The sequence below is a fragment of the Schistocerca serialis genome, chromosome 11, assembly GCF_023864345.2.
Source record: "Schistocerca serialis cubense isolate TAMUIC-IGC-003099 chromosome 11, iqSchSeri2.2, whole genome shotgun sequence".
Lineage (NCBI taxonomy): Eukaryota > Metazoa > Arthropoda > Insecta > Orthoptera > Acrididae > Schistocerca > Schistocerca serialis.
In genome coordinates, this window is record NC_064648.1 from 74598839 (window position 1) to 74610271 (window position 11433).

The 11433-nt window shown below is 40.7% G+C and overlaps 1 protein-coding gene across 4 annotated transcripts in view; it reads right to left on the minus strand.

The window, feature by feature from the left end:
* The window catches only part of LOC126426743 (serine/threonine-protein phosphatase 6 regulatory ankyrin repeat subunit B-like), a 96189-nt gene extending 85466 nt beyond the window's left edge, over window positions 1–10723 (minus strand). For 3 of the 4 annotated variants that reach the window (XM_050088716.1, XM_050088717.1, XM_050088714.1), the window contains exon 1: window positions 10632–10723. The gene's annotated coding sequence lies outside the window, so the exon portion shown is untranslated. Of the gene's footprint in view, window positions 1–10597 lie in introns of all 4 variants that reach the window. The other variant, XM_050088715.1, reaches the window with a different exon arrangement.
* Between the last annotated feature and the right edge of the window lie 710 nt (window positions 10724–11433).

Consider the following 11433-nt stretch of genomic DNA (forward strand, 5'->3'; position numbering starts at 1 on the left):
TGTCAAATAAATCAATAACGATCCAGGTAGCAGGAAAGAAGTGTGCAACTCAATTACTCTTATTACAGTACCGAGAAAACCGTATGCGCTCATAGGAATTTTAGGGCAGAGTGCAGCTGAAATACTTACAAAGATCATTTATAAGTAAAATAATTTAGTACCAGAAGTATTTTTTTATATTTTTAAAAAATTTTTTTTTGGGAACCCAATTTTACGATATCCAGAACAGAAGATAGCTAACTGACACTGTTCACTGCTAATGCATGGTATAAGTAATTTTAGATATGTATAGAGAAATGCTTGGAGAGCTGGATCGGACGATACTGAGACTACTGTATCGATTTAATTACGCTAACTACTTATCATAGAAAACTAGCGTGATGAGGCACAATTTATGTCACGCTCATCATTTCATACGTCATTGAAAGTTTGTCTTAATATCTTTTCACCCCACAAAAGTCTATTGTGTTTTCCTCTAATCAGTATCCTTATCTTCCTACCTTATCTAGTACAGAAGTGAATTTTACAGACTGACAGCAAGCTTGATACGTACAGACTGTACGTATGGATGGTCGTGACACTTTAGTTGTTGACTGAATATGCATATTCTCCGCGAACCGCGAATCCAATTAAGGTTTGTTATGTGCAGAAGCACGACAGAGAACACTAAGCTTCCCAATTTCCCTAATGGAAACTTGAACATGAGCTGTTCATCCCATAAGCGAAGCCATAATGACTATGTCTTCAAACAAACGACGTAATTAACACAGAAAAAATAAGAGCTGAACTTGAGAAAAGAGTAATTATCGTAAAAAGAGAAGAGTAACAAGTTTTCGAACAAGGTGTATGCCCTAAACCTAAAGTACTTTGGAAGCACGAACTATGAATAAGAGACACTTTTTTTCGTCAGACCTTGTAGTCATAGAGATTATTTTTCTTTTGTAAATAATATTTAGACATAATATGTATACCGAATGTTAATTCGGTAGTAGGTGACTATGGATTGGGGCTAAGAAATGAAAGAGGAAGCCGCCTGGTAGAATTTTGCACAGAGCACAACTTAATCATAGCTAACACTTGGTTCAAGAATCATAAAAGAAGGTTGTATACATGGAAGGAGCCTGGAGATACTGATCGGTTTCAGATAGGTTATTTAATGGTAAGACAGAGATTTAGGAACCAGGTTTCAAATTGTAAGACATTTCCAGGGCCAGATGTGGACTCTGACCACAATCTATTAGTCACGAACTGTAGATTAAAACTGAGGAAACTGCAAAAAGGTGGGACTTTAAGGAGATGGGACCTGGATAAACTGAAAGAACCAGAGGTTGTACAGAGTTTCAGGGAGAGCATAAGGGAACAATTGACAGGAATGGGGGAAGGAAATACAGCAGAAGAAGAATGGGTAGCTTTGAGGGATGAAGTAGTGAAGGTAGCAGAGGATCAATTAGGTAAAAAGACGAGGGCTAGTAAAAATCCTTGGGTAACAGAAGAAATATTGAATTTAATTGATGAAAGGAGAAAATATAAAAATGCAATAAATGAAGCAGCCAAAAAGGAATACAAACGTCTAAAAAATGAGATTGACAGGAAGTGCAAAATGGCTAACCAGACATGGCTAGAGGACAAGGGTAAGGATATAGAGGCTGATCTCTTGAGGGGGGGGGGGGTTAAGATTGATACTACCTACAGGAAAAGTAAAGAGACCTTTGGAGTTTGGAGGAAAGAGAACCACTTGTATAATTATCAAGAGCTCAGATGGAAACCCAGTTCTAAGGATAGAAGGGAAAGCAGAAAGGTGGAAGGAGTATATAGACGGTCTATACAAGGGCAATGTACTTGAGGACAATATTATGGAAATGGAACAGGATGTAGATGAAGATGAAATGGGAGATATGATTCTACGTGAGGAGTTTGCCAGAGCACCGAAAGACCTGATTCGAAACAAGTCCCCGGGAGTAGACAACACTCCCTTAGAACTGCTGACAGCCTTGGGAGAGCAAGTCCTGACAAAACTCTACCATCTGGTGAGCAAGATATATGAGACACATGAAATACCCTCAGACTTCAAGAAGAATGTAATAATTCCAATCCCAGAGAAAGCAGGTGTTGACAGATGTGAAAATTACCGAACTATCAGATTAATAAGTCACTGCTGCAAAATACTAACGCGAGTTCTTTACAGACGAATGGAAAAACTAGTAGAAGCCGACCTCGGGGAAGATCAGTTTGGATTCCGTAAAAACATTGGAACACGTGAGGCAATACTGACCCTACGGCTTATCTTATAAGCTAGATTAAGGAAAGGCAAACCTACGTTTCTAGGATTTGTAGACTTAGAGAAAGCTTTTGACAATGTTGACTGGAATACTCTCTTTCAAATTCTGAAGGTGGCAGGGGTAAAGTACGGGGAGCGAAAGGCTATTTACAATTTGTACAGAAACCAGACGGCAGTTATAAGAGTCGAGGGACATGAAAGGGAGGCAGTGGTTGGGAAGGGAGTGAGAAAGGTTTGTAGCCTCTCCCCGATGTTATTCAATCTGTATATTGAGCAAGCAGTAAAGGAAACAAAAGAAAAATTCGGAGTAGGAATTAAAATCCATGGAGAAGAAATAAAAACTTTGAGGTTCACCGATGACATTGTAATTCTGTCAGAGACAGCAAAGGACTTGGAAGATCAGTTGAACGGAATGGATAGTGTCTTGAAGGGAGAATATAAGATGAACATCAACAAAAGCAAAACGAGGATAATGGAATGTGGTCGAATTAAGTCGGGGGATGCTGAGGGAATTATAGTAGGAAATGAGACACTTAAAGTAGTAAAGGAGTTTTGCTATTTCGGGAGCAAAATAACTGATGATGGTCGAAGTAGAGAGGATATAAAATGTAGACTGGCAATGGCAAGGAAAGCGTTTCTGAAGAAGAGAAATTTGTTAACACCGAGTATAGATTTAAGTGTCAGGAAGTCGTTCCTGAAAGTATTTGTATGGAGTGTAGCCATGTATGGAAGTGAAACATGGACGATAAATATTTTTGACAGGAAGAGAATAGAAGCTTTTGAAACATGGTGCTGCAGAAGAATGCTGGAGATTAGACAGGTAGATCACATAACTAATGAGGAGGTATTGAATAGGATTGGGGAGAAGAGAAGTTTTTGGCACAACTTGACTAGAAGAAGGGATCGGTTGGTAGGACATGTTCTGAGGCATCAAGGGATCACCAATTTAGTAATGGAGGGGAGCGTGGAGGGTAAAAATCGTAGAGGGAGACCAAGAGATGAATACACCAAGCAGATAGAGAAGGATGTAGGTTGCAGTAGGTACTGCGAGATGAAGAAGCTTGCACAGGACAGAGTAGAATGGAGAACTGCATCAAACCAGTCTCAGGACTGAAGACCACAACAACAACAACTACAACTCCACTTTGTAGTAATAATGCAGTCATCAATTAATGGACACATATATGCTGCTGCATGTGAAGCGACTATAGACAAGCAATAAACGGACACGTATAAAACTTATGCGTGTGGACTTTCACATGACGACGAAATACATGTGCACACGAAATAATAATAACGTCTGAACTGAAAAGGTGATAACTCCACGGACAAATGTAGAAATCCATGTGTGAAGTAATGTTATAAGTACTTGCACCACGAAACCACTATGTAGAAAACCGAACTGTGCAAGTGAACAAGTGTTGTACTTATCGCAACCGGTATTGTACGCCTTTCCACAGACACATTCCTCGACACAGCTACGGGAGTTGCAGCATCTGACTGCTTCCGAGTTTCCGAGTCGATGAAAAACTGTAAAAACTCACGACACGGCTAGTAGGCACCAAACGTTCTGCTTCTCTCGGAACACTGCTGCTAGCGTTGTGAAGCCTTCAAGTTACTATCACGTGACTATGACAAACGGACGTAACACAGAGTACGCTGCGCTCAACAATCCAGTTTCCTTTGCACAACGATCGCGGACTCCAAATGTGTTTGAAATACTTACAATATAAAATCTGATAAAACCATGAGTTAAGCACTTATATACCTTATAAAATCACCAAGACAGTAATCTGAAATGTCTCAAACTCGACTTTGACAATTGCTACCGGACTTATAGACCAGGCCAAGTAATGACGACAACTTGTCGACCCAAATAAAACCAGAAAAATAAATAAATACGATAACTAAGCACTCCTAAGAGAATGAAACCTTATGTACAAAACATTATTGTTATCCTTACCTAATCCATTTTTCTTTTAGACTAAGTTATTAGTAAATAAGGACATTCTAATACAGATTTTCTCTGTATTTTTCATTTACGAGAACATGATTGGAAGCTCGAACATGCATCAAGTGAAATAGAGACCGCCACCAAACGGCTCAACACGTTGCAGAACCAGTCTTCCAGTTCCTGATCCACGACAAATTTCCAACGCACCATCATATCGAGACAAACACTTCAATCTCCACAGTGAAACTGATGCCCTACGTTTCCACCACTATGAAAGTGCAATCAATTTCCCTCACTCAAGTGTAGTGCTGCCATTTATACCTGAAGTTCTACCACTCCCAGTGCAAGTCATACTTACCCAAATCGTAGTGAAACTTTTTGTTTTTTGCATGTCATGAAAACCATAAATCAGTAAAGTGCTAAGAGCTTAGCGCAAGAAATCTACGTACAGACCACGGCAAAAATATTCCTATAAATGGTTCAAATGGCTCTGAGCACTATGGGACTTAACTTCTGAGGTCATCAGTCCCCTAGAACTGAGAACTACTTAAACCTAACTAACCTAAAGACATCACACACATCCATGCCCGAGGCAGGATTCGAACCTGCCACTGTAGCGGTCGCGCGGTTCCAGACTGTAGCGCCTAGAACCGCTACGCCACTCCGGCTGGCCCTGTAAATGTCACTGTATAACAAGAATGTCAGTTCTTTGTAATATATTTTCCAAGAGTGCACACTGCTCCCAGACTTCCTGCGAAGTCAAATTATTTATTTCTTTGTTATTTTTTAATATTTATTATGCCATGTATAATGTATCTATGTACGTGTATCTTTAGCCTAATTTCATTGTCCCTTACCGAAAAATGCACACCTGTTATCCTTGTATAATACATTAGAACGAGTCCGGCCCAACAGTCATGTAATTACTCCATGAACAATTTACCATCAATTTCAGTCGTACGAATATATTTACCTGTTATTCTTTATGTCAACCACCTTGCCTAATGTCATATATGAAATCTATTGTAAAGAATTCTAGCAAGTAATACTAATTTGATTGATGAAAGCAATAATATTACAACTACGCGTGAGTCGCGATGATCCTGACGGAGTCATCGCGCCGGCCCGGGGTGGCCGAGCGGTTCTAGGCGCTACAGTGTGGAACCGCGCGACCACTACGGTTGGAGGTTCGAATCCTGCCTCGGGCATGGATGTGTGTGATGTTGTTAGGTTAGTTACGTTTAAGTAGATCTAAGTTCTAGGGGACTGGTGACCTCAGAAGTTAAGTTGCATAGTGCTCAGAGACATTTGAGCCACTTTTTTTTTTTTTTTTTTTTTTTTTAGTCATCGCTCCTCACTCGGAAAGCAATGTAATATTAATGGATTTCAGATACTTTGCAAATGATGTATTAGTCATAAAGATGCTGAGCATCACAGCGCTTGATACAAGAAGCAGCGAAACAGAAGAAAGAACAATCTATCTTTTGTTAAGAAATATTCTAGAGACTTCATTACTCTGGTACTGTTGGTCGCCGATATGTTAAGACGTACGACATAGCATTGCTACCAGTTGTATTTTTATCTTATGTAGAAAGTATGTGAAACAACGAAGAAACGTCTCGGTAGCTCGGGTGAAGAAGGAACGGACTGACAAAGCAGCAATTGTTGGACTGCTTCATGTACAAAATAAATATCAGCTGTAACCCATGTACTTATTCTGTACTTGTCAGTGTCTAGAAGTTTAAAGCCAATTTGTTCAAGATATATTAATATTTTACGATGGAGTAATTTTCTTCTTATTTTTTTCTTTCACTAACCATAAATGATGTTCAAATTGTATATCTGCTTTGTACAGGTTCACTCTTTATCGCAGTGTCTCGATTGCGTTTGGGAGACCACTAATGTGTTCAACTTCCGATCCGTTAATCTTTCTCTTACGAAATTCGACTAATTTGCTTTCATTTCTGTTTTTGTATTCACATAGGTCCCTTAGGTATTTTCATCGAACATTCTGATAGCGCGAAGGCAATCCAGGTCAAAAGGTCAATTAAGAAAACCCCTTGGCGTAATCAATCAGTACGTCTCTTGAACATAATCGAGAACCGACGCATCGGTGATCAATAATAATCCTTCTCTCTTTTTAAGTCGTACTGAAAAACGGCCACACAGGATAGCTGTAAGTACGCAATCTAGTGTTAGGTTTTATTTTGCCAGTAAATATTACCAATTAACAGTGACAGCATCACTATTATTATTTACTACTATTTCTTATACAGAATAAGCAAGTTACTAACGCCAGAACAGGAAGTGGAAAATGGCTAAGCAGTGATGGCTACAGGACAAATGTGAGGAATTAGAGGTATACATTACTAGGGGTAAGATAGATACCGCCTCCAGGAAAATTAAAGAGACCTTTGGAGAAAAGGTGAATCTGAATGAATATCAAGAGCTCAAATCGAAATCAATTCTAAGCAAAGAAGGCAAGGTCGAGAGTTGGCGAGACTATGTAGAGGGTCTACACAAGGGCGATGTACTTGAGGGCATTATTACGAAAATGGAAGAGGACGTAAATGAATATGAAATGAGAGATATGATACTGCATGAAGAACTTGATAGAGCACTGAAAAACCTACGTCGAATCAAGGCCCCTAGAGTAGACAACATGCCATTAGAACTACTGACAGCCTTGGGTGAGCCAGCCCTGACAAAACTCTACCATCTCGTGAGCAAGATGTATGAGATACGTGAAGAACCCTCAGACTTCAAAAGGAATTTAATAATTCCATTCCAATCCCAAAGAAAGCAGGTGTTGACACGTGCCAAAATAACGGAACTATCAGTTTAATATTTCACGGCTGCAAAATACTGACACGAACTCTTTACAGACGAACGGAAAAACTGGTTAAGTCGACCTCGGGGAAAATCAGTTAGGATTCCGTAGAAATATTGGAACACGTGAGGTAATTCTGACCCAACGATTTATCTTAGACTAAGGAAAGGCATACCTACGTTCCTAGCATTTGTAGACTTAGAGAAAGCTTTTTACCATGTTGACTGGAAGTCTCATTCAAATTCTGATGGCAGCAGTTGTCAAATACTGGGAGCGAAAGGCTATTTACAATTTTTGCAGAAACCAGTTAGCAGTTATAAGAGTTGAGGGGCATGAAAGGCAAGGAGTGGTTGGAAAAGAAGTGAGACAGGGTTGTAGCCTATCCCCAATGTTCCATTGAGCAAGCAGTAAAGAAAACGAAAGATAAATTTGGAGTAGGAATTAAAAACCATGCAGAAGAAATAAAAACTTCGACGTTTGCTGATAACATTGTAATTCTGTATGAGTCAGCAGAGGACCTGCAAGAGCAGTTGGACTGAATGGACAGTGTCCTCAAAGGATGATATAGGATGAACATCAAGAAAAGCAAAACGAGGATAATGGAATGTAGTTGAATTAAATGACGTGATGCTGAGGGAATTATTGTAGGAAATGAGACACTTAAAAAAGAGTTTTGCTATTTCGGGAGCAAAATAACTGATGATGGTCGAAGTAGAGAGGATGTAAAATGTAGACTGGCAATGGCAAGGAAAGCCTTTGTGAAGAAGAGAAATCTGTTAACATCAAGTATAAATTTAAGTGTCAGGAAGACTTTTCTGAAAGTATTTGTATGAAGTGTAGCCATGTATGGAAGCGAAACATGGACGATAAATAGTTTACGCAAACAGAGAATAGAAGCTTTCGAAATGCGGTCCTACAGAAGAATGCTGAAGATTAGATGCGTACATCACGTAACTAATGAGGAAGTACTGAATACAATTGGGGAGAAGAGGAATTTGTGGCATAACTAGACTAGCAGAAGGGATCGATGGTAGGACATCTTCAGAGGCATCAAGGGATCATGAATTTAGTATTGGAGTGCAGCGTGGAGGGTAAAAATCTTAGAGGGAGACCAAGAGATGAGTACACTAAGCAAATTCGGAGGATGTTAGATGCAGTAGGTACTTGGAGATGAAGAACCTTGCACGGGATAAAGTAGCGTGGAGAGCTGCATCAAACCAGTCTCTGGACTGAAGACCTCAACAACAACACGTTTCAGTTACGACGAAGTTGTTTTAAAAGGAGCAAGGTAGACCATTACCTTGGGGCGGATGTTTGGTCACCTAAGTTCCTGAATCCGAGAGAGCGTAAAAATTTGTTCCACACAGTGCTGGTGCGTGTGACAACAGGTATAATTGTTGGTCCACTATCTTAAGCTCTACATTAGCACACTGTTTCCTTGTGTTCTGGGTGCAAGATTAATTATTGTAGAGACTAGGCGCCTTTTAGCGTGCCCGTTTGATGTGTTAAATAATAGATTGAGCCAATGGGTCGCCGGTTTGAACTGAGTGGCTTATCATGATTTTCGGTACTGATTTGTAACTTCAAACTGTCTCTCGGAGCGAGGACTGCAAATTTTAAATCATGTCAGAATCCTTGAACAATTGTGTTGGAAAACCTAATGAGTATAAGCAGCTCTTATTTCAGATTTTGCTTGTGTAGAGCGTCTCCACATTGTTCATGAGGGTATTTTGGTTTTGTTGTCTATGTAACTAGTAAACCTTTTGCCATTGGTTAGTGTACTAAGAATTTATTTGACTACAAGCCTGATATACATTTAATTCCACTTATTGATTCTTTCATTTTTTGACCCATTATTTCATTTTCTTTGAATTTAACTGAATGCGTCACTCGGTGTTAAGTTCGAAGCAACCACTGTTGTTGATCTGTGAAGTGTGAGTAGTGTTGCTAGACGGCCTTAGAGTAAAAATACAGTTAACTTTTGTTAACGTTTCATAGGCTGTGGCTCATATAACATGCTAAATTCATTAATCACGGACCTCTGTAATTTTTAAAGTTATCGACTTTGTTTGATGAATTCGTATTGTGTAATAAACTGTTTCATTTGGACACCAGCACCTTACCCCTCCAACCTGGCTCCCTGGCACTTGAAGTGTTGTACGCAAGAGATAAACCGAATGAGGTAGCACTGTCATAAACAGACTGGCCTTGTATTCGGGATGGTGGATGCTCTACTCTTCATCTACTCATCTAATTTAGATTTTCGTGGTATCCCTAAATCATATCCGGTTAATGCTAGGTTTATTCCTACTGTAAGGTCACAGCTAACTATTTGTCGCACTCTTGCCATTCTAGACCTGTAAGGCTGCAAATGTCCCTTTATGTGACTTACAGTAATTTATCGTTCCTAAATTGTAATATCAAGACGTGTCCAGTATGCCTGTAAAAACTGATCTACTAATTAAAGACTATTACTACTACTGCTACTACTACTACTAACGTCATTACTACAACAACAACACACAAATGCTAAGTATACTTACATACGTGTTCAACACATGCATGGCAGGGTGATCAGGAATGTCCTGGACATAGTGCAACACACTCATGTGGGCATATTACCGCATTCGTTCCTGAGTTTATCAACATTCAGAGGTACAGTTTTCAGTCCTTCCTTGCCTTCTACCGACAATGGTCGATCTATCGTAGTCGCTAAGTAGCCATGCAGATGTAACTGCTGTTACCAAGATCGTACCCAGTACCTGAGCTAAGGGCCAATTTCTACTAATTTTGTGGATGGGGAATGTGTGGAGAAAACAAAAACCTGGTTAACATGTGTGATCGACGTACTATCATGTCAATCTCTGCCATAGCAAGGCTGGTTACTTATGCAAAGTGGTAACAAACCCAAGAAAGCAGCAATAGGTTTATTTCTGGAACGTCCTTACAGATTAAAACTGTGTGCTGGACCGAGACTCGAACTCGGACCTTTGAATTTCAAGTGCTCTACCGACTGAGCTACCTAAACACGACTCACGACCCCTCCTTACAGCTTCACTTCCGTCAGTACCTCGTCTCCTACCTTCCTACTTGACCGCGAAAGGCAAAGGTACCGAGTTCGACTCTCGGTTAAGCAGACAGTTTTCATCTCCCAGGAAGTTTCATATCAGCGCAGACTCCGCTGTAGAGTGAGAGTTTCATTCCGGAACTCTCGCCTGCTTCAGTTGTCATTTGGATCCGACAAGTTTACATAAGAGCGACTTTCGTTCAAGAACCACTGCTAGTAGCACCAATACATAAATTGTGCTGTAAGAAGCAGTAATAAGTAACTTTCAAAGCTAACGTTAGCCAGTACAGGAGTTCTTAATAAGAACTGTCGCGCTACAGGTCACGGAAAATAATTTAGAAAAAAGAGAAACATCTCGGCCTCACTTTAGTTTTCCCCATTTTCATAGCCGGCACTTTTCAGGGTGGACAACACTGAGAACAGGAGACAGCCAAATTGAGGGAAGTTACACGCACAGTATATACCTACCGTACGTTGATGGAAGGAGTACGTAGAGACTCACCAGACACGTCGGGCGCCGCGGCAGCCAGTGCAGTGGTGGTCGGCAGCGAGACTCGCCTCCTGTGCTGGACTGGGCTGCCGCCTCCCACCCACTCTGTCCGCAGTTTTCCTCGAGACCCCCTCCCTGCCCCCACTCCTTCCCCCTCCCCCCTCCGTACCGACAACGATAGCTCTTGCATAGGTCTGACGTTCGAAGTATTTCTGCCATCTGATCTTAGCCGAAGCACTAAGAAATCTTCCTCTTACGCAAATCCAGTGACTGAATTCAAGTCACGTATCGTGTCGCCCAGTGGCCACACCGGCACCGTAATGGAAGATGATGCACTCTGTCTTTCTAAAATGTTTCACCGGAAATACGGTCGCTCCTTTCAATCACTGCATGAACACTGAAATTGCAGAGACTGAGATAAGCGATCGCGGAACAGGGAACCTGGAACCCCTCACTAGTAAAAAGCTCTGTGCGCCACATCAGATGCTGCTCATTCCCAGGCTCAGTCCGCTCCATTCTCACTGCGACGTACTTTGCCAGCAGGAGGTGCTCATTTCCGTTGCCTTTCTCTCTCCTTCTCCGGGATACGCAAGCCGGACAGAAAACTGTTCCCTCTCAGGAGGCGCCTCGCACTTGCCGTCAACACTACGACCATAAATTATATGAAACAATTCGTGAGATGATATCATATTTTAAGGGTATTTTTCTTTTCATAATTAGAGAAAAAATAGTGAAAATCGAAGTAAATTGTTCCAACGCCAGCAGACATTTTAATTTTCATTATTTTCACTTTCGTTGAGGTTCATATTCTTAG